This window comes from Pongo abelii, chromosome 5 (genome assembly GCF_028885655.2).
Source record: "Pongo abelii isolate AG06213 chromosome 5, NHGRI_mPonAbe1-v2.0_pri, whole genome shotgun sequence".
Lineage (NCBI taxonomy): Eukaryota > Metazoa > Chordata > Mammalia > Primates > Hominidae > Pongo > Pongo abelii.
The window spans coordinates 109,769,338-109,795,808 of NC_071990.2; the positions used below are offsets into that span (position 1 = coordinate 109,769,338).

A 26,471-nucleotide genomic window follows, 5' to 3' on the forward strand; every position below is an offset into this window, starting at 1 on the left:
GCCCACTATTGCTGTTGCAATGCCCTTAATGATCTCTGGTTTTCTTTTCTCCTCCTTTAGACCCTCAAACTGACACAAGACCTACAGAGAAAACCCTTTGCCAAATCTGCTCTCAGCAAGTGGACAGTGATACCGTTTACAGCTTAACACCTTTGTGAATCCCACGCCATTTTCCTAACCCAGCAGAGACTGTTAATGGCCCCTTACCCTGGGTGAAGCACTTACCCTTGGAACAGAACTCTAAAAAGTATGCAAAATCTTCCTTGTACGGGGTGGTGAGCCGCCTGCCATTGGAGGACAGCACCCCTCAGCACCACCCACCCTCGTTCAGAGCACACCGTGAGCCCCCGTCGGCCGTTCTGTGGTGTTTTAATATTGCGATGGTTTATGGGATGTTTTAAGTGTTGTTCTTGTGTTTGTTTTCCTTTGACTTTCTGAGTTTTTCACATGCATTAACTTGCAGTATTTTTCTGTTAAAATGTTAACCGTCCTTCCCCTAGCAAATTTAAAAACAGAAAGAAAATGTTGTACCAGTTACCATTCCGGGTTCGAGCATCACAAGCTTTTGAGCACATGGAACTCCATAAACTAACAAATTACATAAACTAAAGGGGGATTTTCTTTCTTCTTTTGTTGGGTAGAAAATTATCCTTTTCTAAAAACTGAACAATGGCACAATTATTTGCTATGCGCACCCGTCCAGGACTGAACCATGCATAGGCAAAACGAGTGGAGCACAGCGTCCGGCCCAGTGTGTTTCCAGTTCTGAGTCAGGGTGATCTGTGGACGGGACCCCAGCACCAGGTCTACGGGTGCCAGATCAGTAGGGCCTGTGATCTCCTGTCAGTGTCCTCAGCTAATGTGAACAGTGTTGGTCTGCTGGTTAGAAACTAGGATATTGATATTTTCAGGAAAGAAATCAGCTCAGCTCTCCACTCATTGCCAAATGCCACTAAAGGGTTTAGTTTTAAGGAGAAAGAAAAGGAAAAAAAAAAAAAAGTCCTGTTTTGCTTTGCAGAACAAATGAACTTACAGGTGAGCATTAAGCTTGCAGTGAGAAATGTGTGAAGAGTAAAAACCCAAGTCAATGCTGAGGCAGTTCTAACTTCACTGTTTTCCTAAATACACATCCTTGATTATTTTCAGCCTTGCTGTAATTTTAATCTGATCTGCTAGAAGTGTATGAGTGAGAGGCAATAGCATACAAACTGATTTTTTAAATATAAGCTTAGGTTGTAATTGTACAAGTGACTCAATGGAAGTACAAAATAGGGCAGTTTTAACTTTTTTTTCTGCTTCTATGGATTTCATTTTGTTGTGTTTTCAAAAAGTTATGGTGCTGTATAGGTGCTTTCTGTTTAACCTGGAAAGTGTGATTATATTCGTTACCTTCTTTGGTAGACGGAATAGTTGGGACCACCTTTGGTACATATGAAATTGGTTTAACGATGCTCTGATTAGCACAGCATATGCATACTTCTCCAAAGTGATAATATGAAGACTCTCTTCTTTGCATAAAAAGCATTAGGCATATAAATGTATAAATATATTTTATCATGTACAGTACAAAAATGGAACCTTATGCATGGGCCTTAGGAATACAGGCTAGTATTTCAGCACAGACTTCCCTGCTTGAGTTCTTGCTGATGCTTGCACCGTGACAGTGGGCACCAACACAGACGTGCCACCCAACCCCCTGCACACACCACCGGCCACCAGGGGCCCCCTTGTGCGCCTTGGCTTTATAACTCCTCTGGGGGTGATATTGGTGGTGATCACAGCTCCTAGCATAATGAGAGTTCCATTTGGTATTGTCACACGTCTCCTGCCTCGCTTGGGTTGCCATGTTTGAGCGATGGCCCTGTTGATTTCACCCTGCCTTTTACTGAATCTGTAAATTGTTGTGCAATTGTGGTTATAGTAGACCTGTAGCACATTGCCTTTTCTAAACTGCTACATGTTTATAATCTTCATTTTTAAAGTATGTATAATTTTTTTAAGTATGTATTCTATTCATATGGTCTGCTTGTCAGTGAGCCAGACTTGCTTACTATATTCCTTTATAATAATGCTAGCCACTTCCTGGATTCTTTAGTATTGTGCTGTATGCAAGAACTTTCCAGTAGCAGTGAAAGAGGGTTGCCTCTCCAAGCTTCCTAAGGGATGCTGCCCTGGGTGGGGATGCATTGCAGAGGCAGTAGTAGCATGGGGGCTGCAGTGGGGAGTGAGATGGAAAAGGGTGGGGGGATAGGAGAATTCCAGAGTGCTTCCAGCATGAGGGTCCTGAGAACTTCTGTCCTGAGTTCAGAGAAACATGCAAAGTAACTAACAAAATAGCTACTTGCCTTTGCAGTTTTACAGACCCTGGGAGCCGCTTTGGGAGTGAGAAAGGCAACCCTCCAATGTGTTTCAGCTTTAAAATGTTGAATTCTTTTCAGACATGTGGTATCTCATTTATTCTCCTTTTCTAGCGTTTGTTGAATTTCAGGCAGAACGTCTTACAGAATGTCCTAGAACCAGATTATCATTTAATCTGAAACAGCTGAGGAAGGGACAGAGCAGGTACAAGGGCAAGGCAGCACAAAGCAGATCAGGAGAATGAAGAGGGAATGCTTTGGTTTTTTGTTTTGTTTTGTTTTTTCTTTTTCAAGTAACTAAAACAGCATCTACATGTAGAGTGTTGTGGAGAGCTGAGACCAGGGTAAAGTCGTCAAGTGCAGCATCAGTACTGTGAGACCTGCCAGCCCCTGGAGAGGGTCAGCCGAGAATCTGGTAGTGAAGCCTGTCTAGGGTCCCGGCACCCTCACCCTCAGCCACCTGCAGAGCGACCAGGGCCCCAGAGACTAGCCCAGTTCTGAAGTGGGCAGGGGTGCTGCCAGAGCCCTCTGCCCCTTATATTGAGACCCTGCTTTCAGCACAGGCCAACCGTTGGCCACCATGTCACATTCTGAGTGAGTGTCACAGGTCCCTAACAATAATTTTCTGATCTGGAGCATATCAGCAGAATGCTTAGCCTCAAGGGGCCTGGCAGCTGTAATGTTTGATTTATGATGAGAACTATCCGAGGCCACCCTTGGCCTCCAAATGAGCTGCTCTAGGGAGCCGCCTACTTTTTGATGAGAAATTAGAAGAGTACCTAATGTTGAAAACATGACATGCGCTCTTGGGATCTGCTGTTCTCTCCAGGGCTCCAGAACCTGATACCTGTTACCAAAGCTAGGAAAGAGCTTTATGACAAGCCTTCACTGTCCTTGCATGAGAACTGGCTGCCAGGCTCAGTGTCCCCATTAACTGTGAATGAATCTGAGCTTGGTTTCCTTTATTGCATCCTCTGCAATATGATTGCTGAAACACATTTTAAAAATTCAGAAGTTTGTCACTCCTGTTAATGGGAGGATCATTCACACATGTGTAGTACAAGGCAGACTTTGTGTTTGTTTTTGGTGTTGATTTTTAGCATTGCGTGTGTTGCTTCCCCACCCTGAGGAGAGGACACCATGGCTTACTACTCAGGACAAGTATGCCCTGCTCTGGGTGTGATTTCAGGTGGCTTCCAAACTTGTATGCAGTTTAAAGATGGTGGGGACAGACTTTGCCTCTACCTAGTGAACCCCACTTAAAGAATAAGGAGCATTTGAATCTCTTGGAAAAGGCCGTGAAGAATAAAGCAGTCAAAAAGAAGTCCTCCATTTTGGTGCCAAGGGCTTGCGAGGGGAAATAAAAATGTTATCCAGCCTGACCAACATGGAGAAACCCCGTCTCTATTAAAAATACAAAATTAGCCTGGCATGGTGGCGCATGCCTGTAATCCCAGCTACTCTGGAGGCTGAGGCAGGAGAATCGCTTGAACCCAGGAGGCGGAGGTTGCAGTGAGCTGAGATCACTCCAGTGCACTCCAGCCTGGGTAACAAGAGTGAAGCTCCATGTCAAAAAAAAAAAAAATGTTACTCATCCTCTCTCAAAACAAAAAGGAAACTCTAATAGCTCTGAACTCTGGTTTTATTTTTCTTGCTGTATTTGGGTGAACATTGTATGATTAGGCATAATGTTAAAAAAAAAATTTTTTTTTTGGTAGAAATGCAATCACCAGTAAAGAGGTACGAAAAAGCCAGCCTCTCTGGGAGACCAGGGAGGCAGAGTACTACTAGAGGAAGTGAAGTTCTGATGGAATCATGCCTGTGAAATGAGGTCTTGAAGCAGATGCCCAAATAAAAGAGTATATTATATCTTATCTAAATCTTAAGTGGGTAACATTTTATGCAGTTTAAATGAATGGAATATTTTCCTCTTGTTTAGTTGTATCTGTTTGTATTTTTCTTTGATGAATGATTGGTCATGAGGCCTCTTGCCACACTCCAGAAATACGTGTGCGGCTGCTTTTAAGAACTATGTGTCTGGTCACTTATTTCTCTAAAATTATCTCATTGCCTGGCAATCAGTCTTCTCTTGTATACTTGTCCTAGCACATTATGTACATGGGAAATGTAAACAAATGTGAAGGAGGACCAGAAAAATTAGTTAATATTTAAAAAAATGTATTGTGCATTTTGGCTTCACATGTTTAACTTTTTTTAAGAAAAAAGTTGCATGAATGGAAAAAAAATCTGTATACAGTATCTGTAAAAACTGTCTTATCTGTTTCAATTCCTTGCTCATATCCCATATAATCTGGAACTAAATATGGTGCGTGACCATATTTAAACACCTGAGAGTCAAGCAGTTCAGACTTTGATTTGAAGCACCTCATCCTTCTTTCAATGCGAACACTATCATATGGCATTCTTACTGAGGATTTTGTTTAACCATATGTTGCCATGAATTAACTCTGCCGCCTTTCTTAAGGATCAAAACCAGTTTGATTTGGGAATCTTCCCCTTTCCAAATGAAATAGAGATGCAGTACTTAACTTTCCTTGGTGTTTGTAGATATTGCCTTGTGTATTCCACTTAAAACCGTAATCTAGTTTGTAAAAGAGATGGTGACGCATGTAAATAAAGCATCAGTGACACTCTGTCTTACTCCAAGAAGTCTCTTTGTTCTCCCTCCCCCTTTCTTGAACCCTAGGAATAAAATGGCAGTTTATCTCAAGGTCTCCCTGTGGAATTCCCCCACAGGCTGGGAGAGCCACAAAGCTGAGAGACTCTATCGCAAAATCTTTAAATGAACCTAGTAAACTTTTTCTCTGGCCCACTTCTGACCTCCACAGACAACAGACAACTTAATAAAGGCAGATTTATGGCGTAGTTCATGGTGGCTGATAGCCACTTTTGGTGTGTTCTGAGTCATGTTGCCCAGGGAGCTTTGAATGAGTAGGGAGTTGAGACTTAGAGACGGCCCTCACTGAGCGTCTGAGGTTTTAACTTGTCAGTTGCTTGACCTGGATGAGGTCTTCCTCACGTGAGTCCAACACATGAATGTTGGTTGGCAACAGTGCCCTCCTGCCCGACCTGCATACTGAAAGTCAGACACGACACTTCAGGCTTCTGGTGGCAACAGCGTAAACATTTCCTCTGTGTGTACCTTTAGGGCCTCCTCAGTTAAGTGAGAGGGAACTCCACCTATTGTAAAACTATTCTTAGTAGTCTGGATTGTGTTTTTTCATTTTAATAGCCATATAAAATTATTCAGACGATATAGAATAAGCAGGATCTATTTTAAGGTCCGACATGATAGGTTCTTACTTCAGATCAAGGAGGTGAAAGGTTTTAAAGTTGGGAATTTGGGATAAATTCTGTATTGGTGGTGTATAAGTTTTTCTTCACCATTGTTTTAATTACTTGCAAAGGTAAAACTTCACCGTCTCCTAATGCCAAAGCCTACTGGGGATGGGTATTTCACTTGAGATTACTTCCCAATTTTTATTCTGACTTCCAGAGGATTAAAGATGGAACTCTAATACCAGTTATGACAAGATTCTTAGTAGAGAGTTCTCCACAACCAGGTAAAAATGCAACCAAAAACTAGTAAGTTAATTTAATGATCGACAGTTACGAAGCCAATCTCCAGTGTGGCAGTGGGCCAGCCTTTGTGATGGGCACCAGGAGAACGAGGATCTGTGCCTGTCCTTGTAAGAGTATGTGGTCTAGGAGTGATCTGTCTACTCCACCTGGAGGGATAAAGGGCCAGCTGCTTACTCTCCTGCTTCAGCTTCTTGTTTAAAAGAGGAAGAGTTTGGACTAGTTAATCTCAAACATATTAGGGATTTGATTTTGCAGTTTATTCAATAATGAGGGCAAAGCTTTAGGCCAGCAGATGTTACTTTGATGTGTATCAGCCAAGTCACCCATACCACAGCTGGGATATAGGGGTCCCTGGCAGAGAATTAATAGCCACCATTCTGCCAGACACCGGCACACACACACCCACAGCACCCACAACCCCAACCCTGAGACATGGGAAGTAGACGGCTGTGGGTTGGTGGTGGGGTGTAGGCTGCGGTGCCCTCAGCTGCTTGCAGCCTTGTGGTGGGAGCCAGCAGGGGAGAATATTTGAGGGGTGGAAGTGAGAGAGAGAGAAGTACTCAGAAAAGGGGCCCACTCCAGCTCTGCTTTCCTCCATCAAAGAAAAGCAGTGGTGCTGGGCCCAAAGGAACAGACACATTTGGAGCAGGAGGAAGAGTCCTTTCCCCCGGATTTTCCTAATTCAAAAGCCGAAAGAGGAAGACTGTCAGCAATATTTAAGACTGGAAGAAAATTAGATGATGTGTATGCACGCATGTGTGTGTGTAGTTCTGCCTACCAGCCATCACATAGTAATGGCTCAGAACTGTTGGGGTTTGCCTACCTTCTCTGAGGACTTGGTAGAAACACATGACAAACATCTCCACTCACACTTTGGGAGGAGAAATCCCAATGCCCTGCTATTATTGGCACAGGATCTCTTCTGTGCATCCTATAAGCATTCCTCCACCAGCACCCACGTGTGCCAGGCGCTGTGCTTGTGTTGGTGAGATGAGTTGAAGGGGCTGAGCTGAAGCGTGTAGGCCTGCTGGCATGTACTTGAGCACCTGAGTCCCGTGAATGCTGCTAAGGATAGGATGGAGGGACAGAGGAAGTTAACATTTGAGCTAAAAGGCAGAAATGAATCAGGCTTTCTGGCTGAAGTAATGAATTCCAAAGACAGGATTGGAACATGCTCAGGAAACTGAGAGGTGAGCTTGTTTGGGATTTAAAGAGCTCAAAGAAGGCGAGAAGTCAGGCAAGAAAAGAAGGCTGCCAGAAAACTCGAGACCAAGGAGCTTGGAGTTTGCGATTGAGCATGGGAAACCAGCAGGGTGGTGGCCTAGTCAGAGCTAGCCTTTGGGAAGGGCCCCAGGGCACACTGTAGGAATGGATTCTAGAAGGAAGATGAAGAAATGAGAAAGCAGGGTAATTCTAGAACTGTTCTCTCAACCAGGCACCCACAGAGAGTGATGTTTATGTGCCCCACTGGAAAGGCGGAGAAAACTGCTTCGGGTTTCAGGTGACCAACTCAGCTCGCCCAGCCACAGGCCCTGGAGATCGCCCTAAGGGCTAAGGGAGCCATAGCTCACACCCCTGCAACTTTCCAACAAAGTTGGGAAGCTCTGATCTGGAAGAAATCATGATAAATTTGGTAATGGGTTAAGTCTAGAGGAGGGAGGCAAGGGCGTTTGGATTTCAACTCTTCTCCTGGTGTACCATTTTATCAAAGTGGGAGTGTATTATACTTAGATAAATACAGCTTCTAAAAACCGATTGGGAGAGGCTGGCTTTGACTCAGACTGGAGGGAGTAAGGAGTAAGATGGGAGAAGGGTATTGGGGAGTAGAAGTAGAAGTGATGAGGTGACTATACTGTTGAAGGAATCTCACTGACAAATGAATAGTATTGTTACAAATTTCTATCTCCATCACCTTGGGTTTCCTTAACTTCCTCCTGTCAACATCTTGGATATCATAGTATAGGAAGTACCTAGTCAGAAGAAAGGAGTATTATGCATCTATCAAAACAATAATTAAGAAAACTATGCATATATGTAAAAAAACATTTTGGACACATGCTTAGAAGGGTAATTATTGCTCTTATATTGTAACCTTATATGTTGATATAAGAAAAAAAAGCAAAATACGAGTAATACCTAGTAGTATAAAACTGGCTGGGAGAAGTGCTAAAAGGTAAAATGTAAAAATAATTCTTGTGTCCTGGACTCTGTGGTCCTCACCACTGGACTCAGGCCCTTGGTATTGCCACCAGAGTTGGATAGCGTGTGAGCTGCACCTGAGCCCCAGCAGGCAGCAGTGAGGGATCAGGAAGGCATGGCCCCCTCAGTAGGGGAGGAGGGAGGGACTCTTCCTCCCACTAAGGTGCACCCAGTGGGTAACTCCAAGTAGGAAGGGAGTTCTCATGCTGGGACATGCCCTCAAAATGACACATGTCCATTGTAGGAGGACAATTGAGTCATGGCATTTTTTCACAATTGTCTTCATTTTGTTGCACTTTGTTTTAAAATTAATATCTTGAAAGGTAGTGCATTCACACGATTCAAAAGCCAGAAAGCATGAAAAGACACACACTGGGAATGTTTTCCTCCCATCTTTGTCATCTATCTGCTTAGTTTCTCCCACCCCAGAATTCCTTACGTTTCCTTCCAGAATGTCTTATGTACCTACAAGTAATAAAAACACAGATTCTTATTTTCCCCTCTTATTACACAAAATGTACATCATACACACTGTATATACACAGGCATCTGCTTTTTAAATCTGCTTTTTAAATGATTTTCCCCAAGATGGAGGAGATTTTAATACATAGAAAGCTTCCTCATTCTTTCTATAGTTACATAGTATTCCATTGTATTAATGTGTCATAATTGATTTAACCAGTAGTCCCCTGTTGATAGATACTGGACATTGGATTGTTTGCAGATGTTTGCTATTACCAGCCACACTACAACTAGTAACCTTATACATTTGTTATTTCATACATGTGCAAGAATCTTTGTAGAATTAATGCCCAAACATGGAATTGCTGGGTCAAAGGGTATATACATTTTTAAAACTTTTTTATTTCAGTCGTTTTTGGGGAACAGGTGATTTTTGGTTACATGAAGTTCTTTAGTGGTGATTTCTGAGATTTTGGTGCACCCGTCACAAAGGGTATATACATTTGATCAAGTCTGACCAAATTGTCCTCCAGTGTGCCGGTTCACACCACTCACACCAATCATGTAGGAAAATCTCATATTTTTGATATTTTAAAAATGCAGTTGTAGTACAGTGGCTCACCTTTGTAATCCCAGCTCTTTGGGAGGCCCAGTGGGAGGATAGCTTGAGGCCAGGACTTACAGTGAGCTATGATCACGCTGCTGCACTCCAGCCTGGACAACAGAGCAAGACCCTGTGTCTAAAAAAAATTTTTTTTTTATAAAGAGCCCAGGCTTAGGAATCAGACCAGGCTTTTTCCTTGCAAATGAAATAAAATTGCAAATCTGTTTTTCCTCTCTTCCTCCAAACTTTCTTGTTTTAAGCCTGTTCCTAAGGTAAGGAGGGCCTGGACTGCTGAGAAGGAGGGGTGGAGGATGGGAGGGAGGCTCAGGAGGTTTAGAGAGGCAGAAGGCCTCAGGTGATTTCCACACACAGAAGAGTCATGCCAACAACTTGTCCATCCAGTCTGGCCACAGACTCCACCCCTCACACCACCAGCTTGGACCGCCCAGCTTCAGGGTCAGAAGCCTGACCTCACAGCTGCGCTCCCTCACCTCCCACAATTCCAGAGGGGAGCTGTCACCCCGAAGGAAACAAGTCTGGTCTTCTTGGCCCCAAACCACACACCCAGACCTATTCATAGCGAGATTGCACAACCTGCTGGAGGACAGCCCAGCTGGGCATGGGAGAGCAGCCCTCCTCCTGTGCCAGGCCCTGGCCCTCGGGTGCCCCTGGGTGAGCCTGTGCCAGCTTTCAGAGCAGAGCTGTCCCCATAGCAGGGGGCCTCAAGGGTCTGATTGGCTCCTCCTCCCAAGTGGGAGAACTTGCTTCTCCAAAGGAGAAGCGCTCACGCCACCTGCCCACTACCCCACTGTGCAGGTTGGCACCTGGGTGGAGGGCTCACTCTCATTAGTGCACACACAAGCCAGGAGGCAGGCTCTTACAGAAGAGGAAGCTGAGTCACAGAAGACACTCTTTATGTCTCTATGGGGAGCAGTGCCATGGAGCGGGGAAAGGAAACTCAACTTGGGAATGGGACAGACCTCAATTTGAACCCAGCCCTGCAGTGCATTAGTCGAATGGTGACATGTGAGTCAGTTACCTTCTCTGGGCCTCTGTCTTCTCATTTATGAAATATAAACAGGGCTGCCTGTCTTGCAGGGTTGGGAGGCTCCCATGAGAGCACGCCCCGGAAGTATCTGTAGCATACTTCAAGCAGGTCAGGAGCAAGCCCTTCATCAACGTCCTCTTCTCTTTAAACACATCTCATTGGCCCACACTCCATGGGTTTTTTTTTTTAATCTTGTAAAACATACAAAATTAATCTGACATTAATGAACCTCATCAGTATAATTAGATTGCAAAGTAATTAAAAAAATGAAAGGTAACCAACTTGTAAGGTTTTTTCTGCTCTTATTATTTTCCTTGATGTTCTTCAGGACCTGTTGACAACAGCCGTGCTTATGGTCAGCTGCTTCCATTCTATGTCCCGTAGAATCACTGTCATGAACACCAAGAACTCAAATGGCAAGAGAGGGTGGGAAGACTTGTTTCTAGTCCTGACTCTGCCACTGAAAGCTGTGTGTCCTTGAGTGAGTCATTTCCCTCTCCCTGGTCCACTTCACGAACATTCCAGACTTTTTAAGGGGTCATGATGCGCGAGCCCAGAAAGGAAGCACACACTTTATGAACTACAAAGCAAGAAACAGAACCACAGACACTGCTTTGAGTCAGTAAGTTGGCAAATGTGAATATATTCATTTTCCAGAAGGGAAACTCAGATCCAAAGTGGACTCAAAGGTTCATTGTTACTTGCGGTAACCTGCCGTCCTGCCTGCCCCAGGCCCCAGGGCCATGGAACCCTGTTGGGAGAGTTAGGGTAGAGGGGTGCATCTGATAGGATAGGGAAAGAAATGGAGAAAGGGGAAAGGATGGAAGAGAGGAAGAGGACTTGGAGATGGAGGAGGAGTGGGGAGGATGGGTGTGGCAAGGGAGTGGAGAGAGAACAGCATTTCAGAGGAGGTGGTGCACCCTACACAGATGTTTGCACTAGAACCCGCTGGTGTCACATTGAGTCTCTCCAGTTCCTGTCCTAAAGAAGTGAAATGATATAGGGGCCTGTGGTGGCCCAGCTGGAAGGTCTTTCTGATGAAGACAGGAGGCCAGTGTGATTTGCTGCTAGTTCGAAGGGGGCAGGAAGTAGTGACAGCCTGGAATCCACCTGTGTGAGGCAGGGAAACTGTCCCCTGGGGTGTGTGTGTGTGTGTGTGTGTGTGAGAGAGAGAGAGAGCGAGAGAAAGAGGAGGCCTCTGATGTTGCCGTCTCTTGATCAGTGCAGATGGCATTTCCACAGCAAACCCCTCCTGCCCAGGGCACTGTTGTGGCCCTCCCAGGTGTTTGGATAAGAGTTTAATTAAAAAGAACCTACCAGGGTGGTCTGAAGCTTTAATTGCTATGCTTGTGCCTCCCTGAGTGTAAAGGTTCAAGCCACCCCTCCTCAGCTTGGCCATGCCCAGGGCTTGCTCCACCTGTGGGGGAGTAAAAACATCTTCCCTCAGTGGTGGAGCCACCACTTGGCCTGATTTAGTACAATTAGGTTCTTTTTGATGGAAGCCAGTTGTTAACTGCAGAACTCAAAGCAATTGAAGTTTTTTGTATAGTATAAATGCACAGTGAAAAAGCAATCTTTTGAGAGGGCATGTGGATTGTGGCTTGTAGCCCCCCTGATATGGTAAGAAGCGTATGGACTTTAGACATATGCTAAGACATAGTTATTGGGTCTTATCTCTCTGAGTTTCGGGGTCCTTGATGTTTCATAGAGGGTAATGATAATGTCTCCCTTGAGGATTAGAGTTAGTGCATGCAAAGCCCCCATCTGTTTATTCACCCTGTAATTCAACATATATTTATTGAGGGTCTACTGTGTGCCAGCACTATGCTAGAGTTAATGGTTAAACTCAAGCTTTAGAAAAAGAAAAGGAAGGTGATGGATAGACTTCTTTCTGGCTTTGCCTGTGCAACTGCAGGTAAGTTACCTAACGCCTTGAGTTTCTGTTTTCTTATCTGCAAAATAGGGACAATAATAACACTACCTTGTTGTGTTATTGAGAGGATTAAGTGAGATGATGCATGGACAGCCCTTGAAGCAGAATCTGGCACATAGCAAGTGCTTGACAAGCTTAGCTATATTTATTAGTACACTGGAATTGCTTAATAAATTATAGACCATAGATTTTGTAATTAGGTTTCTAAAATGTAGCCACTATGCCCTATCCGAAGCCAAAGGAAAGCAGATTTTTCTAAATGTGATCTTTAGATCATGTGTACCAGGAAAGCCTGAGGGAGCTTGTTAAAAATTCAGATTCCTTGGGCGCATCCTAGAAGTACTGAGTCTGAATCTGACAGGGCCTAAAATTCTACCTTTTCAAACACTGTTTCCCATGATTCTGAAATACACTCAAGTTTTGGAATCCCTGAGGGTCAAAGGTAAAAATGCCCATCCATTTGAGAATATCCCCTGTGTAGGCAGAATAATGCCCCCATCCTGCAAGGATGTCCATATCCTAATCGCCAGAGCCTGTGAATGTGTTGGGTTGCATAGCAAGGAGGAGTTAAAATTGCTCATCAACAGACACTTGTTAAAAATAAGGAGATTATGTAGGTGGGCCCAGTGTAATCACAAAGGTCCTTAAATGGGGAAGAGGGAGGCAGAAGAGTCAGAACCAGAGAGATGGCATGGTCACAGAAGCTCAAACAGCCACTGCCGGCCTTGAAGACGGAGGGAGGGCCACAAGTCGTGGAAGGAGGGCAGCCTCTAGAAGAGGGAAAATGCAAGGAAATGGCTGCTCACCTAGAGGATCACACGGGAGCATGCCCCGGAAGTATCTGTGGCACAGACTCTAGTAGATACTTCCGGGGCATGCTCCCGTGTGATCCTCTAGGTGAGCCTCCAGAAGGAACACAGAGCCTAGAACGCCTAGAGCCTCCAGAAGGAACACAGCCCACCAACATCAGATACCTAATTTTAGCCCAGCAAGACCCATTCTGGGCTTCTGACTTCTGCAGTTGTAAGATTATAAATGTTTGCTGGTTTTAAGCCTCTAAGTTTGTGGTAATGTGTTATAGCAGCAAAAGGAATCTACTCTGTCGTTTCTCGTTATTTTTTCTTTTTTTTTTTGAGATGGAGTCTCACTCTTGTCCCCCAGGCTGGAGTGCAGTGGCGTAATCTCGGCTCACTGCAACCTCCGCCTCCCAGCTTCAAGCGATTCTCCTGCCTCAGTCTCCTGCGTAGCTGGGACTATAGGTGCCCGCCACCACGCCTGGCTAATTTTTGTATTTTTAGTAGAGACAGGGTTTCACCATGTTGGCCAGGCTGGTCTCAAACTCCTGACCTCAGCCTCCCAAAGTGCTGGGATTACAGGCATGAGCCACTGTACCCGGCCTACTCTGTGCTTTCAAACCAGGCTGGATTCATGCACTGGATGTGGCAGATGCCCTGAGATCCAGGCCTGGGCTTGGGTGGGAGCCCTTGGCTGAGGGGCACTCTCAGAGTTGGGGGAGGGTTGGAGCAGGTGCACAGCTCATGCATTGTCCTCACAGCTTTGCTGACCTCCCTCTGTCATTTGTTCCTTGTTCATTTACACTCCAGTGCTTAGACAGCTGTTGAGCAAGACTCATGCGTCAGGGGGCTCAGAGTGTCTGTAAATTGTAAACAGTCCCAGGCCCAAAGGATCTCTGTCATCTCTATCATATTCTCATCTCAACCAAGAGGGCCCGGAACACCTGAAGATGGCCTGATTGCTCTTCCCAGAATCCTGAGGAAAATGAAAGAACCGTACCAAGAGCCTCCTAACCAGAGTGGGGCTCTCCTTCCCTCACCCCTGGATTCCCTTAAGATGGGAAGAGGAAGGGCAGCTCTCACACCCACACTCTCCCAAGGGTGGGCATTGCTGGGGCTCCTGGGTCCCTTCCTTGTCTCCTCAGTGCTCCTCCAGCTCTGGGCCAGCCTGCAGCCCTTCCTCCTCCTCCTCTCCTCTCTGTCCCCTTCCATTCCCTGCCTTGCCATCCTTACCTCCCCCGGTCCCCAGCCAACTGAGACCTATCAAGTGACAGGCACTGGGCTGATGGCCTTATATTCATCATCTCTTTATTCTGATTTTATTATGAAAAATTTCAAACATATAGGAAAGTTGAAAGAATGACTAGCCATACACCCATCACTAGATTCTAGATTCAACAACTCTTTTTTTTTTTTTTTTTTGAGACGGAATCTTGCCCTGTTTGCCCAGGTTGGAGTGCAGTGGTATGATCTCAGCTCACTGTAACCTCTGCCCCCCGGGCTCAAGTGATTCTCCTGCCTCAGCCTTCCAAGTAGCTGGGATTACAGGCACCTGCCACCGCGCCTGGCTAATTTTTGTATTTTTAGTAGAGACCGGGTTTCACCATGTTGGCCAGGCTGATCTTGAACTCCTGACCTCGTGATCCACCGGCCTCGGCGTCCCAAAGTGCTGGGATTACAGGTGTGAGCCACCGCACCCGGCCAGATTCAACAGCTCTTAACATGTTGCCATATTTACTTTATAGATTGATGTATGTATGTATATGTACATATGTTTTTGTTTTGCTGAATCTTTAGAAAGTTCAGCCATTATAACAAGTCTCCTCCCAAGACCTCAGCATGCATCTCTCAAGCCCCATGAGATCCCTGCAAAACAAGTATAGATATCAGTCCCATTTTACATGTCAAAAATTTGAATGTAAGAATTTGAGTGTAAATATTTGAGATTCTAAGAAATGACATTACTCATCCAGCATCACACAAGTGGTAAGTGATGGAACTGAGATTTGAACCCAGGTTGGTATCCTGCCTTCTCTAAAGTGGTTCCAGAGCTCAGAATTAGGGGTATCCCAGAGTGGCGTTGCTTCTAGGTTGGGATTTTTTTTTTTTTGTACGAGAAAACTGAAAGCATTTCAGAGAAACAAAATTTCCTTTCAGCAATATCCCCTGAGGCCAAAGCTACCACTTCCCAAGAAGCTGGGTGAATTCCAAGATTACAGGTTAGTGGAGAAAGATGTTCAGGATGCGGGCCCAGAGGAACAGATGGTTAAAGCTGCCAAGCCTATTGCCACTAGAATGCAGGCAACCCCTTGGGGCTCCCAGCACGTACCTGAATGTCTCCCATCTGGGATCACTATGAAGCATGAGAGTCTAAGGGGCCCTTGGAGAAACACCAAGGAATAAAAGAAGCCTGCTCATGAAGCATAAATCCCAAAATAATGAAGAAAGGCCTCATGGTGGGCCTCAAAATGTGGGCCATTAACCACCTGCATCAAAATAACCTGGAAAGCTTGTTTAAAATGCAGACTCCTGGGTTTACCCCAGATCCAGTGAATCAGATCACTGGGGCATGGGGCCCTGGGCTCTTAACACCTTCCCCAGGTAATGGTTGCCAACTCTAGGCAGAGGACTAGTAGCCAAATTCCTATACTAATACACATGACACAACACAACATGAGTGTGCACTACACTGCACACTGCATTACTGTGTTTACTACGCTGCACATAACACTGTACACTACACCACAGCTCACTGTGCTACACAGTATCATGCTGTCCCCTACCACACTATGTGATACGACTGGACTTCCTCCTCAATTAATTGCTCTACTTTCTCATTGATCCATTTTTTTTAAATTTTCTAAAAGTAGTTTATTTTTTAATTTTTTTTAAAAAAGTGTTTTAATTTACATACAGTAAACTTCACTCCTTTTGGTATCCAGTTCCATGAGTTTAACAAATGCGTAGAGTTGTGTAACTGCCACCACAGCCAAGATACAGAACAGTTCCATCCCGTCTTCCAGATTCCTTTGTGCTCCCCCGTTCTGGTCACTCCCTTCCTGCACACTTACCTCTGGTAACCACTGATCTGTTCTCCAACCCTGGAGTTTTGAGGCTTCCAGAATGTCATATAAATGGAATCACACAGTCCATAGCCTTTTGAATCTGACTCCTTTCACTTGGCATAAGGCATTCAAGATTCATCCATGTTACTGCATGTAGGAGTATTTAATTCCTTTTTATTGTTGATATTCTGGTGTATAAATGTACCATGGTTGTTTATCCATTCCCCAACCGAGGGACATTTGTGTTGTTTCTGGGTTTCGGTGATAAACTCAATGATCCAAATTTAATGGACTGATTCCTTTCTCTGGGAGAGGAGAATCTCATATATTGGCCATGTGATGAAAGGAGTAGGTGGTGGGTCAAAGAAAATGGCCTACACATGGCTTCTGCCATGGGCCACCTGTTTAACAGTCCAAGGTCAGCCATGGAGGACCCATATTTGTCCTTATGACAAACTTGCTGGTCTTCCAAAAATCATAAAACAACCAGGTCTTCACAGTGCTTCAGTGCCTGTCTTTTACAAATAAAACAAAGGGCCCTTGGAACACCAGGCCCCAAAACTCACTGGGAAGCCATCTGAGTGAGCGCCTCAGCCTTCCATTGTGGCATCCCCTACAGGGGAGTCATCCGGTGGCATCATCCTTCTTCACAGCTCTCTTCAGCTTACAAAGTTTTTGCCCGACTGGATCTATTTGATCTTCCAACAAGCCCAAGAAGGAAGAAAGGCAGACATTTTTATTTTTACTTGCACCATTTTGAAATCAGGTTGCCAAAGCTCAAAAGCTCAAGGCGGCTGGTACTTATTCAAAGTCAACAAGCCCCTTTGGCTGGGGAGACCCCCTGACTCTTCCCATTCTCAACCCAGTGTTTTCTGGTTTTAAAGATGTAAAACTTCTGGCCAGGCGCGGTGGCTCATGCCTGTAATCCCAGCACTTTGGGAGGCCGAGGTGGGAGGATCACCTAGGTCAGGAGTTTGAGACAAGCCTGGCCAACATGGTGAAACCCCATCTCTACTAAAAATACAAAAATCAGCCGGGCTTGGTGGCAGGCACCTGTAATCCCAGCTACTCAGGAGGCTGAGGCAGGAGAATCACTTGAACCTAGGCGGTGGAGGTTGCAGTGAGCTGAGATCACACCACTGCACTCCAGCCTGGAAGACAGAGTGAGACTCCGTCTCAAAAAAAAAAAGGAAAAGAAAAAGATGTAAAACTTCTGCAGATGGACGATGCAAGGGTAGTGGTCAGCTCTTTAATCTGCACATTTTAGAATCCAGTTTTGCTCAAAGTAAGTAATAAGGTGGGCGAAAAAGAGAACAGAGCTGAGTTTAAACCACACATCTGCTTGCCAGCTACACAGCCTCCATGCTCTCATTTATAGGATAGGCGAAGCAATTCCTACCTTCTAGTGTTGTTGCAAACGTGAGAGGCTGCAGAAGAGTTCATAATGCAAGTGGGTAAAGCATAAGAGGCAATCTATAAATGGCAGCAATTATTATTAATTTGGTTTATTAAGAGAAACCATAGAATGTACACACCATTAACTATCTGTGGTAGGTGCTCTCTGCCTCTCAGCACTGCTCAGGATTTCTGAGGCCTAATTTTTTCCTGGCAGCAGTAAGGGAAACCAAGGAGTTAACAAGGAGGCCTGGAGGCTGGCATGGCTGGGACTGTTAGTTCCTAATGAGGGGCCAGCCTGGGAAGGAGGCCTAGCAGCTGTGAGGAGGAGCGCTGAGGGTGTCTCCCGTGGAGGAGGCTTGGGCTGGAAACTTTGTTTTTCTTATTTCTGAACTCAGTTTTACACTCCTGAGGGGAGTTCCTAGTGTCTGAACTTGGTCTTTGAGTCCTGGCGCTGGTGGTTCCCCGAGGAAATGCCTCGCGGCTTCTTATGGGGCAATGTTGTTATTGATGTTGGGCCAAGGTGGTTAGAAAATGGGATCCTCCAAATGGGGGCCTTGTGGTTTGGCCACACGGAGATGTCTCCACAAGCACAGCCGGGGTGGGGACAGCTGCCCGCAGGGTAGTTCTTGAGGGTAACGTGGTGCTTCTCCTCTGCCGCCCCATCCTCTCCCGTCCTTGGCATTATTCTTACATGTCGCCTGTATTCTGGCTTCAGACTCTGCTGAGAGAAACGCACTGTGTTAGGGCCAGCTGGGCCCTGAGGAGACTCCTGAGAGCCAAAAAGCAGGGAGACCAGGGTGCCAGGGGCGCTCTGGAGAGTGAGAGGTGCTCAGAGTGACAGCACCCATGGTGGGTAGAGATGCCAGGCTGAGAAGAGGGAGAGGGAGAGGCAGCTCCACCTGGAGCAGGCCCCAGTAACCTCCAACCCCTCTAGAGGCAGAGCCTTCCATGACCCCCAGGGTCAGCCCTGTGCTCCTCAGCCCTCGGTGGTCTCCCCTCCAGCACCCCAGGTGGTTGGCTGTTCCCACATTGTGCCTACCAGACAGCTGTGGCAGGTGCTTTAAATATGTCTGTGGAGTGGTTGAAGAAATCTGAAGAAAAGAAGGAAGTCTGATGGTATCTCCAAGGTGACTTGGAGGGGCTCTGGGAAAGGATCTGCCCACTCTCCAGCTTTGCCACGATGGGTAGGCTCTCACAGGAGTGTGGCAGGTAACTGCCCTCACTCCTGGCCTTTGAGTTTCATTTCCAGTGAGTTTCTCCTTCCTTTTCATTCCAACTCTTCCCGGAAGCAGTGAGTGCTGGTTTAGTTTTAGGTACACGTATCATTTGTCTTCATAGCCCCCACAGATGTGAGAGGCCTCATCCCTGTTCTGTGTCCCCTCTGGGTAGGCTCATGTGTGCAGAAGGCGGCCTGGGAAAGCCCGTCCATGGAGCTCACTTTGCTTGTTCTTTATCGTGGCTTCATGCCCCCCATTTGATGCTGCAGGTAACAGGGCTCATGACCATATAGAACAAATTTGGTACCGGCTGTTACAAAGGGGAGGCTGCAAAGCAACAAAAGCATTTCAGACAAGTAAATGCCCAGAATGTGCTGGGGAGTGGGGAAGGGAGGGGATAACATAGAGCCCCTGTCCCAAGGATGCAGCTTATGCCCCCCGGTCTAATGTGGGAGGGGGACGGTAATGATAATATAGTGTGAGAAGAGCTAGGACAGGGTGAGTGACCGACAAGTGACCCAACGGGCAAAGCCGATGGCCCCCTCCACGTTCCACCCCCGGGCACGTGCACCCTCTCCCATCTTGCCCCTTGATTTGTTGTGTCCTTGCCTGTCGCCTTGGGCAGGCTGAATTCTCTCCTTCCACACGGGGAGGTGGGCAGGAGGATGCCCAGGAGCCCGTGTGACATCCAGCTGGGCCAGTGAGCCATTCGGTGGGTTCGCAGCAGTTTTGATGATCACCTGTCCACTTGTCAATGCTTTTCCTCACCCTCATTGCCTCAGAGGTTGTTGGTGCATAGAACTGTGATGCATATTCTATTATCTTCCCAGGGAATTACCTCAACGTTGGCCAGGGCTTAGCATTCTTAGCCACACGAGGCTCTGGAGGTATTTTTGGCACAACTCGGAACTCCCGAGTGTCCATGCACTCTAGAGTCGGGCTAGGATGTGAAGTAGGGATAAAGCAGACGTGGCGGGTGTGGCATGTCCCATCGACCCAGGCTTGGCCTTGCGTCCCCTTCTCCCTGAAGCCCGTTCCTCCCACTTGCTTCCTGGCCCCTTGGCCTCCCGCTGTCGTCACCCTCTGAATCCTTTCTTCTCCTCCCCACCGAGCAGGCAGAGGGAGACAACTCTCATCACAGCTCAGGCCAGAGAGAGGAGTCCTAGGCCCTTGCTATTTTCAGAGCTAAAATTAAAGCCCGTGGTTTGCTTCCTCAGCACTTAATTAGACTCCAGCGCCTCACAGGGCAGCCTCCTTCCCGCCCACCAGTGAAGGCCTGACCGGTGGGTTTGGAAGCTGACGCCATGTTCCAGGCAGGAGGGCTGGGGCCTGGGGTATTTTTACATATGAGAGGCTGTGGAGAGCAAAATGCTTGGCACTGAGCCAGTTAGACTAAGTCAGTTGGGAGAGGGAGGGAGCAGGAAAGCTGTTATATCGTCCTTCCTTCTTTGAACTGCACCATAAATCTGCTAGACAGGAAATGGAACTGGGAGGGTAGAGGAGGGGGCTGTACAGTGAGGCTGGACTGGGGCCTGGGATACCACCACCCTCGCAGCCTGGCTCAGGTGAGGCCCTGCTCTGAAGGTGGGGTGAAGGGGGTCTCACTTGGGGCTGGGGGTGAGGCACACTGGTGGGTGTTCAAAGTTGTCTAGGTCAGCTGGGGTATGGGCTGACTGTATCTGCCCTCGTGTTATTTCTGGGCCCCTTCAGATCCTCCAACTAAAACCACCATCGGTGGAACAGCTTTTAGGGCTGGAAGGGACTTCAGAGACCCTGTAATTAGGGTTTTGAGGACAAGAGAGGGAAAATAAATTACCCAAAGCCACATACCTTATGAGAACTGGAAGTGGGGATGGGACTTTTGACCTAGGGACACGATGGCTGTGCACTGGCTCTCTCCCCTTCTTATTGCTGTGTCTTGGCTTTCTTGGGGGCACAAAGTTTTCATTCCAGAGTGAAGGTAAGATATAAAATGCAGATGTATGTAAGTAAAATGACATACAGTCAATTCACACTAAGAGCTAAATAATTGATATTTAGCACTGTTACTGAGTAGAGATTTTGATGAGCAGGAGGCCCCTGTGCTCCGTGGAGGTGTCCTTCTGACCATAAGGGTGGTGAGGCATCACTGACTTCATAATCAACCTAAGGCCATCTGGCCTCAGGGTTTCTGGAGGGGGCAGGTGGGGGAAGTTGAAACCTGTGATGTACCTGAAACAGAACCTGCTCCCTCCCAGGGAAGAGTGAAAACAGGACACCTGACTAATGACATCTCATGTTCATCAATTTACAGCATTTCTCCAGAAAGGTCTAGATACCAGCCTTGGGGGAGCCTCATTATTGTTGGATTAAACTTATGCCTACCCATGCATCTATAAGCCAAGGAACCTCTCCTGTTTTTTATCCCTCCTTTTCCCTCCTGTAACACTCCTGAGGCTGCCTCTCAAATGTAGGAACCAATAGGTGAGAACCATGTAAGATCTTCATATATACTCCTGAACCCTGAATTAAGTTAAGTAATAGCCATAGCCCGTATTTATTTTGCTTTTATTTTTTTTCAAGCACTATACTAGCATTATCTTATGTCATCTTGAAAACTATTATTGTCATCATCCCCATTTCACAATGAATAGACTGAAGCTCAGAAAGGTTAAATGATCTGCCTAAGGTCACCCAGGTGTCAGGGCCAAGATTTGAACGAAGGTAAGCTTATTCTAGAGACTATGCTTCACATACCTCATACTGCTTCCACTGGCAGAAATGAAGTTTTGGGGAGTATAGAGGGAACTAATAGAATTTTGTCCAGAAGCAGGAATGAGGAACACACTGTTTATTGCCTAGGCTAGAGGAGTCAGAGTGTGAGGAGTGTCAGGCCTTGGAGAGTGTTTGGCTGAGAGCTGAAGCTGGGGTGGGATTTCCATGTTCCATGGCTGGTGTTTGGCATATATTTCTGCTTTCTGGGCAAATAGCCTAAATCTCCTCTTTACTTCTCTTGGATAGGGTCTTAGGCCAAAAATGCCATATCACCCCCATTCCGTTCTTGCCTCAAATCTGTCACTTAGCTCATTTCAGTGGCTTAAACCTGAAATTTTTTGATGTCTACTGAATGCAAGTAAAGCTGATTCTTGACACCGAGGAACAGTTGACATAAGCTGTTTGTTGTTGTTGTTGATTTCAAATCCTCCTCCTCTTCACTCTCCTGTTACTTCTCTGTTATTTACTTTAGACATTCCATCACCACCACTAGGAAGCACACAGTGGAAGGAAACCATGTTTATTGTTAGCCTTATGCTGGGAACTAATTTTGCTAGTAGTGCCACTGGAAAAAGACTAGTGGGGAAGTAGTTTGAGGCTTGGAGATTACCTTTTTGCCTCTGCATTCCCTGTAATCTGAGATCTCAGATAATGTCTAATGAGCTATAGAAAAGGGAAACAGAGAGGTGAATGGTTTGACAACTGCGATTACTTTCCCATGAGGCATTTTCTGATTTTGAAGCACTAACAGTTGCTGAGCAGCTGAGCAGAACTCTTGGCAGCCTTACAGGCCTGAGGGGACAAAAGTTGGGATTCAAGAATTGTCAAGGGGAAGGGGTCCTAATAAACATCCCAGTCTTTCAGATGGGAGCCTTGAAAGGTTATACACTGGTAATAAAGCTAGTCTGGTAATAGACTAGCACTAACAAAGACTGAAACCCATATCTGAATCATTTTGATTTCAGATTAGATTAAAGAGATATTCTCCTAGCAAACTGCCTGCTAGAAACAAAAGTAAATTCACTCTAGAGGAAGATATCTGCTAGAACCTTAAATTATCACTACAGTTTTTCATGCATAGTTTCTGGCATGAACTTTTCAAAAACTACCAGGCATATCAGGAGATAGGACCAAATGACCGAATACTAAGAGAAAAAAAAAAGTTATGATTTTAAAAGATATGTAGAATCTGCCTTAAGAAGAACCAAATTCTAGGAAAACTGTAGGACTGAAATTAAGAACTTGGTAGAAGGGCTTAAAAGCAGATTAGACACAAGTGAAGAGAATATTCATGAACTTGAATATAGGTCAGAAGAAAATATTCAGACGACTATAATTATAACAAGATAAAAAATTTACGAAATACAGAAAAGAGTCTAAGAGATATACAGGACTCAGTGTAAACATTTGTGTAATTAGAGATCTGGAAGGAGAGAAACAATGTAGCATAAACAATATTTGAAAAGAAAATGACTGAGGATTTAAAAACTGACAAAAACATAAAGCCACAGATTCAAGAAGTGCTACAAACTCCAAGCAGGGAAATAACCCCAGAAACAAATGAAACTACAATATACATCATAGTAAAACAGCTGAAAAACAAAGAAAAAAATTGCAAAAGTAGCTAGTGTAAAAGAAAATAAAACAAAAAATACATTATGCACAGACACAATATTCAGCTATTTTTTCAACAAAAACAATGGAAGCCAAAGAACAACAAAATTATGTCTGTAAAGGCAAAAAAGGAAACAAAAAAACCCAAACAAAAAGACAGCTAACCAACCTAAAATTCTATACCCAGAAAAAATATCACTCAAAAACGAAAGTGAAATAAAGAGATTTCCAGACAGACACCCCAACTGAGATGGTTTATAAGTAGCTGACAGACACTAAAGGAAAAACTAAATAGTTTTTCAGGTAAAAGGAAAAGAATTTCAGATGGAAGCAAGGAGTTGCAGAAAGGAATGAAGAACATTGTAAAGGGTAAACATATGGGAAAATCAAAATTAATACTGACTGTATAAAATAATATCTTGAGAGAGTTAGAATATATGTAGAATTAAAATAATGCACAAAAAATGAGAAGGAGGAAAATGGAGTTGACACAGTCCAATGTCCTTAACATAGTCCAGGAATTGAAAAAAGGAATTTATATTGAACTTTAATAAGTCAAGGATGCATATTGTCATCTTTAAGTCTAAAAGCATATATTTAATTCCACAGAAAGAGAAGTCTTGTGCTCATGTTAGAAGGTAGTCTTGATTTGTCTACCTTCCTCTTTGAGAAATTTATTTCTTCCAACAGCCTAATTGTCAATCAATGTTAAAAAAAGATTAATGAAAAAAAAGAAAGATTAAAGAAAGATTTTGTAGTGGAAAGAATTAACCCATAGATCTGATTATCCCAAGTAATGATACAAGATTAAAATAATAAATAGAGTTTTTTTTTAAGTTTTGGATAAATTCCTGGATGTGAGATCCATAATTGACTCTGAAAGAGAAACTGGATGCTGCTTGAGTGTAGCTCCAACCTTTAAAGTTGACTTCCCTGAGGAAAACCATGTGCTTCCACCGTGGATGGACTTTGGGTTTGACTCAGTGCAGCCATCTTATTAAGAATAAGCAGGCCAGGGCCGGGCACAGTGGCTCACACTTGTAATCCCAACACTGTGGGAAGTGGGCGGATCATGAGGTCAGGAGATTGAGACCATCCTGGCTAACATGGTGAAAACCCGTCTCTACTAAAATACAAAAATTAGCTGGGCGTGGTGGTGCTGCACACTTGTAGTCTCAGCTACTCAGGAGGCTGAGGCAGGAGAATCGCTTGAACCCGGCGGGGGGGTGGAGGTTGCAGTGAGCCGAGATCGTGCCACTGCACTCCAGCCTGGGCGACACAGCGAGACTCTGTCTCCAAAAAAAAAAAAAAAGAAAAGGAGAATAAGCAGGCCAGCAGCTTGGTTCAGAAACATAGGCTTTTTAGCTATCAGGATGAAGACTCTGAGGATTCAAGCATTGGCCTCACTACTAGTAAATTATTAATATTGAATGTGGCTCATGCCTGTAATCCCAGCATTTTGGGAGGCTGAGGCGGGAGAATCACTTGAGCCCAGGAGTTTGAGACCAGCCTAGGAACATGGCAAAACCCCATCTCTACAAAAAATACAAAAATTAGCCAAGCTTGGTGGCACACACCTGTATTCCCAGCTATTTGGGAAGCTGAGGTGCGAGGATCAATGGAGCTCAGGAGGTCAAGGCTTCAGTGGGCCATCATTGTGCCACTATGCTCTAGCCTGGGTGACAGAGAGAGACCCTCTCTCTAATAATAATAATTATTATTATAATAACGTTAACAACTGTGTGTTTGCATATGGAAGCAGTCAAGATCATACAACTTAATATGATTTTGGAGTTGGTGACCTGATTGTCACTGGCTTTAGCTCAAGGTCTATGCCTAACCAGCTGGGAGATATTGGGCATTAGGCATGCCACTCAGTGTATCTGGGTCTCATTCATGAATAGGGATACAAAGTCTACTACTGCAAGGTTGTTTTGGGAGTTGAATGAGAAGTGGCGTGAAAGCACTTGGTTAAATATGATGCGCTGTTCGAATGTGAGGTATTGCTATTTTACCCTCAAAGGAAAAAAAATAGTGCTCTGGTTACCATATTTTATGGTCAGAAATATTTGTTTAGTGCAGTAAGATGCCCTGTGATAGAAGGATTTCATGGTCAAAGAAGCCTAGGAATCCCCAAATGCCTTTCTGCCTTCGGAGATCCCCAGCGCTCACAACCCCTTTTTCTCCTCCAGAAATACAAACATTCATTAGTCTTTGAAAGGCCCTGAGAAGTCCTGCAGCAAAGACATCAGTTGAAGTATGTTTTATCCGGTGTTTTCCAACATAATTTGACCAATGAAGCTTCTTTGTGTAACATCTCACCACATCTCTATATACATTCATACTTTCATTCTCTCCCTGTGTGGCCTCATCCATGCCCACACTCATACACCAGTGTCTGCCCAGCTGATATTTCTAGTCTGGACGGCTCCTGTGAAGTTCAGGCCGATTCACTTCCACTTGGTTGTCTCAGGACAGCTCAAATTCAATCTATCCAAATGTCTAAAATCAGAATCAGTACCCTCCATCCCAAACCTGGATCTTTTCCAGGATTCCCCAGCTTAATGAATGGCCCCAGCATCCTTCCAGCTCCACAAAGCCCAAAACCTTGCCACATCTCTTCCCCTCTTCCCTCACGTCCCACACATATATTCTATCACAATTTCCTACCCAACTTATGTTCTACACATGTTTCATACCTATCCTCTTTTCTCCAGCCCCATTGCCACCATCCTGGTCCAGTCTACCCAGAGCTATCCCCGGGACAAGTACCAGAGCTTTCCAACTAGTCTCCCCACTATCTCATCCCCCTAAACCGTCTTCTATGAAGGAGTAGGATAAGGCTTCAAAATCCCTGTCTAATCCGTCTTAAACCTTCTAACAATTTCTTCTTGCTCTTAGGTTCTCTGTGTCCCAATCACCAGGATTTTTCTATTTCTTCAGATGTCCCCAAGACAGGGCCTTTGCTTGTGCCCTTCCTGATGCTAGGACACTCTCAGTGCCCCAGTCCAGTCCCTTTCCTAATTAACTTGCTCCCTCCTGTAGCTCTCAACCCAAATACAACTTCCTCAGGGAAGCTGCCCCCAGACTTAGTCAGGACCCTGGTCGCCCACCCCACCATGGGCCTCTGCTTCGTTTGTAAGTTGCCTCTCAACTTACAACTGCACATTTGCTTTTTTTTTTTTTTTTTTTTTTTGAGACTGTCTCACTCTGTCTCCTAGGCTGGAGTGTAGTGGTGCAATCTCTGCACACTGCAACTTCTGCCTCCCGGGTTCAAGCAATTCTCCTGCCTCAGCCTCCCAAGTAACTGGGAATTACAGGTGCCTACCACCACGCCAGGCATTAATAAAATTTTGTGTTTTTAGTAGAGACGGGGTTTTACCATGTTGGCCAGGCTGGTCTCGAACTCCTGAGGTGCCCGCC

General features: G+C 45.2%; 1 protein-coding gene and 1 long non-coding RNA gene across 10 annotated transcripts in view; one reads left to right on the forward strand and one right to left on the reverse strand.

The window, feature by feature from the left end:
* Positions 1–5,011, forward strand: part of FOXO3 (forkhead box O3) — a 123,877-nt gene extending 118,866 nt beyond the window's left edge. For all 9 annotated transcript variants that reach the window (XR_010140313.1, XR_010140314.1, XR_010140315.1 and 6 more), the window contains one exon: positions 61–5,011. The gene's annotated coding sequence lies outside the window, so the exon portion shown is untranslated. The remainder of the gene's footprint in view (positions 1–60) is intronic.
* Positions 5,012–15,860: 10,849 nt separating this feature from the next.
* Positions 15,861–20,790, reverse strand: LOC129060022 (uncharacterized). Its single transcript, XR_008526338.2, has 3 exons — positions 20,511–20,790; positions 18,503–19,007; positions 15,861–18,181 (listed from the first exon to the last, which is right to left on the reverse strand). It is a non-coding gene; the product is annotated as an uncharacterized LOC129060022 (long non-coding RNA).
* Between the last annotated feature and the right edge of the window lie 5,681 nt (positions 20,791–26,471).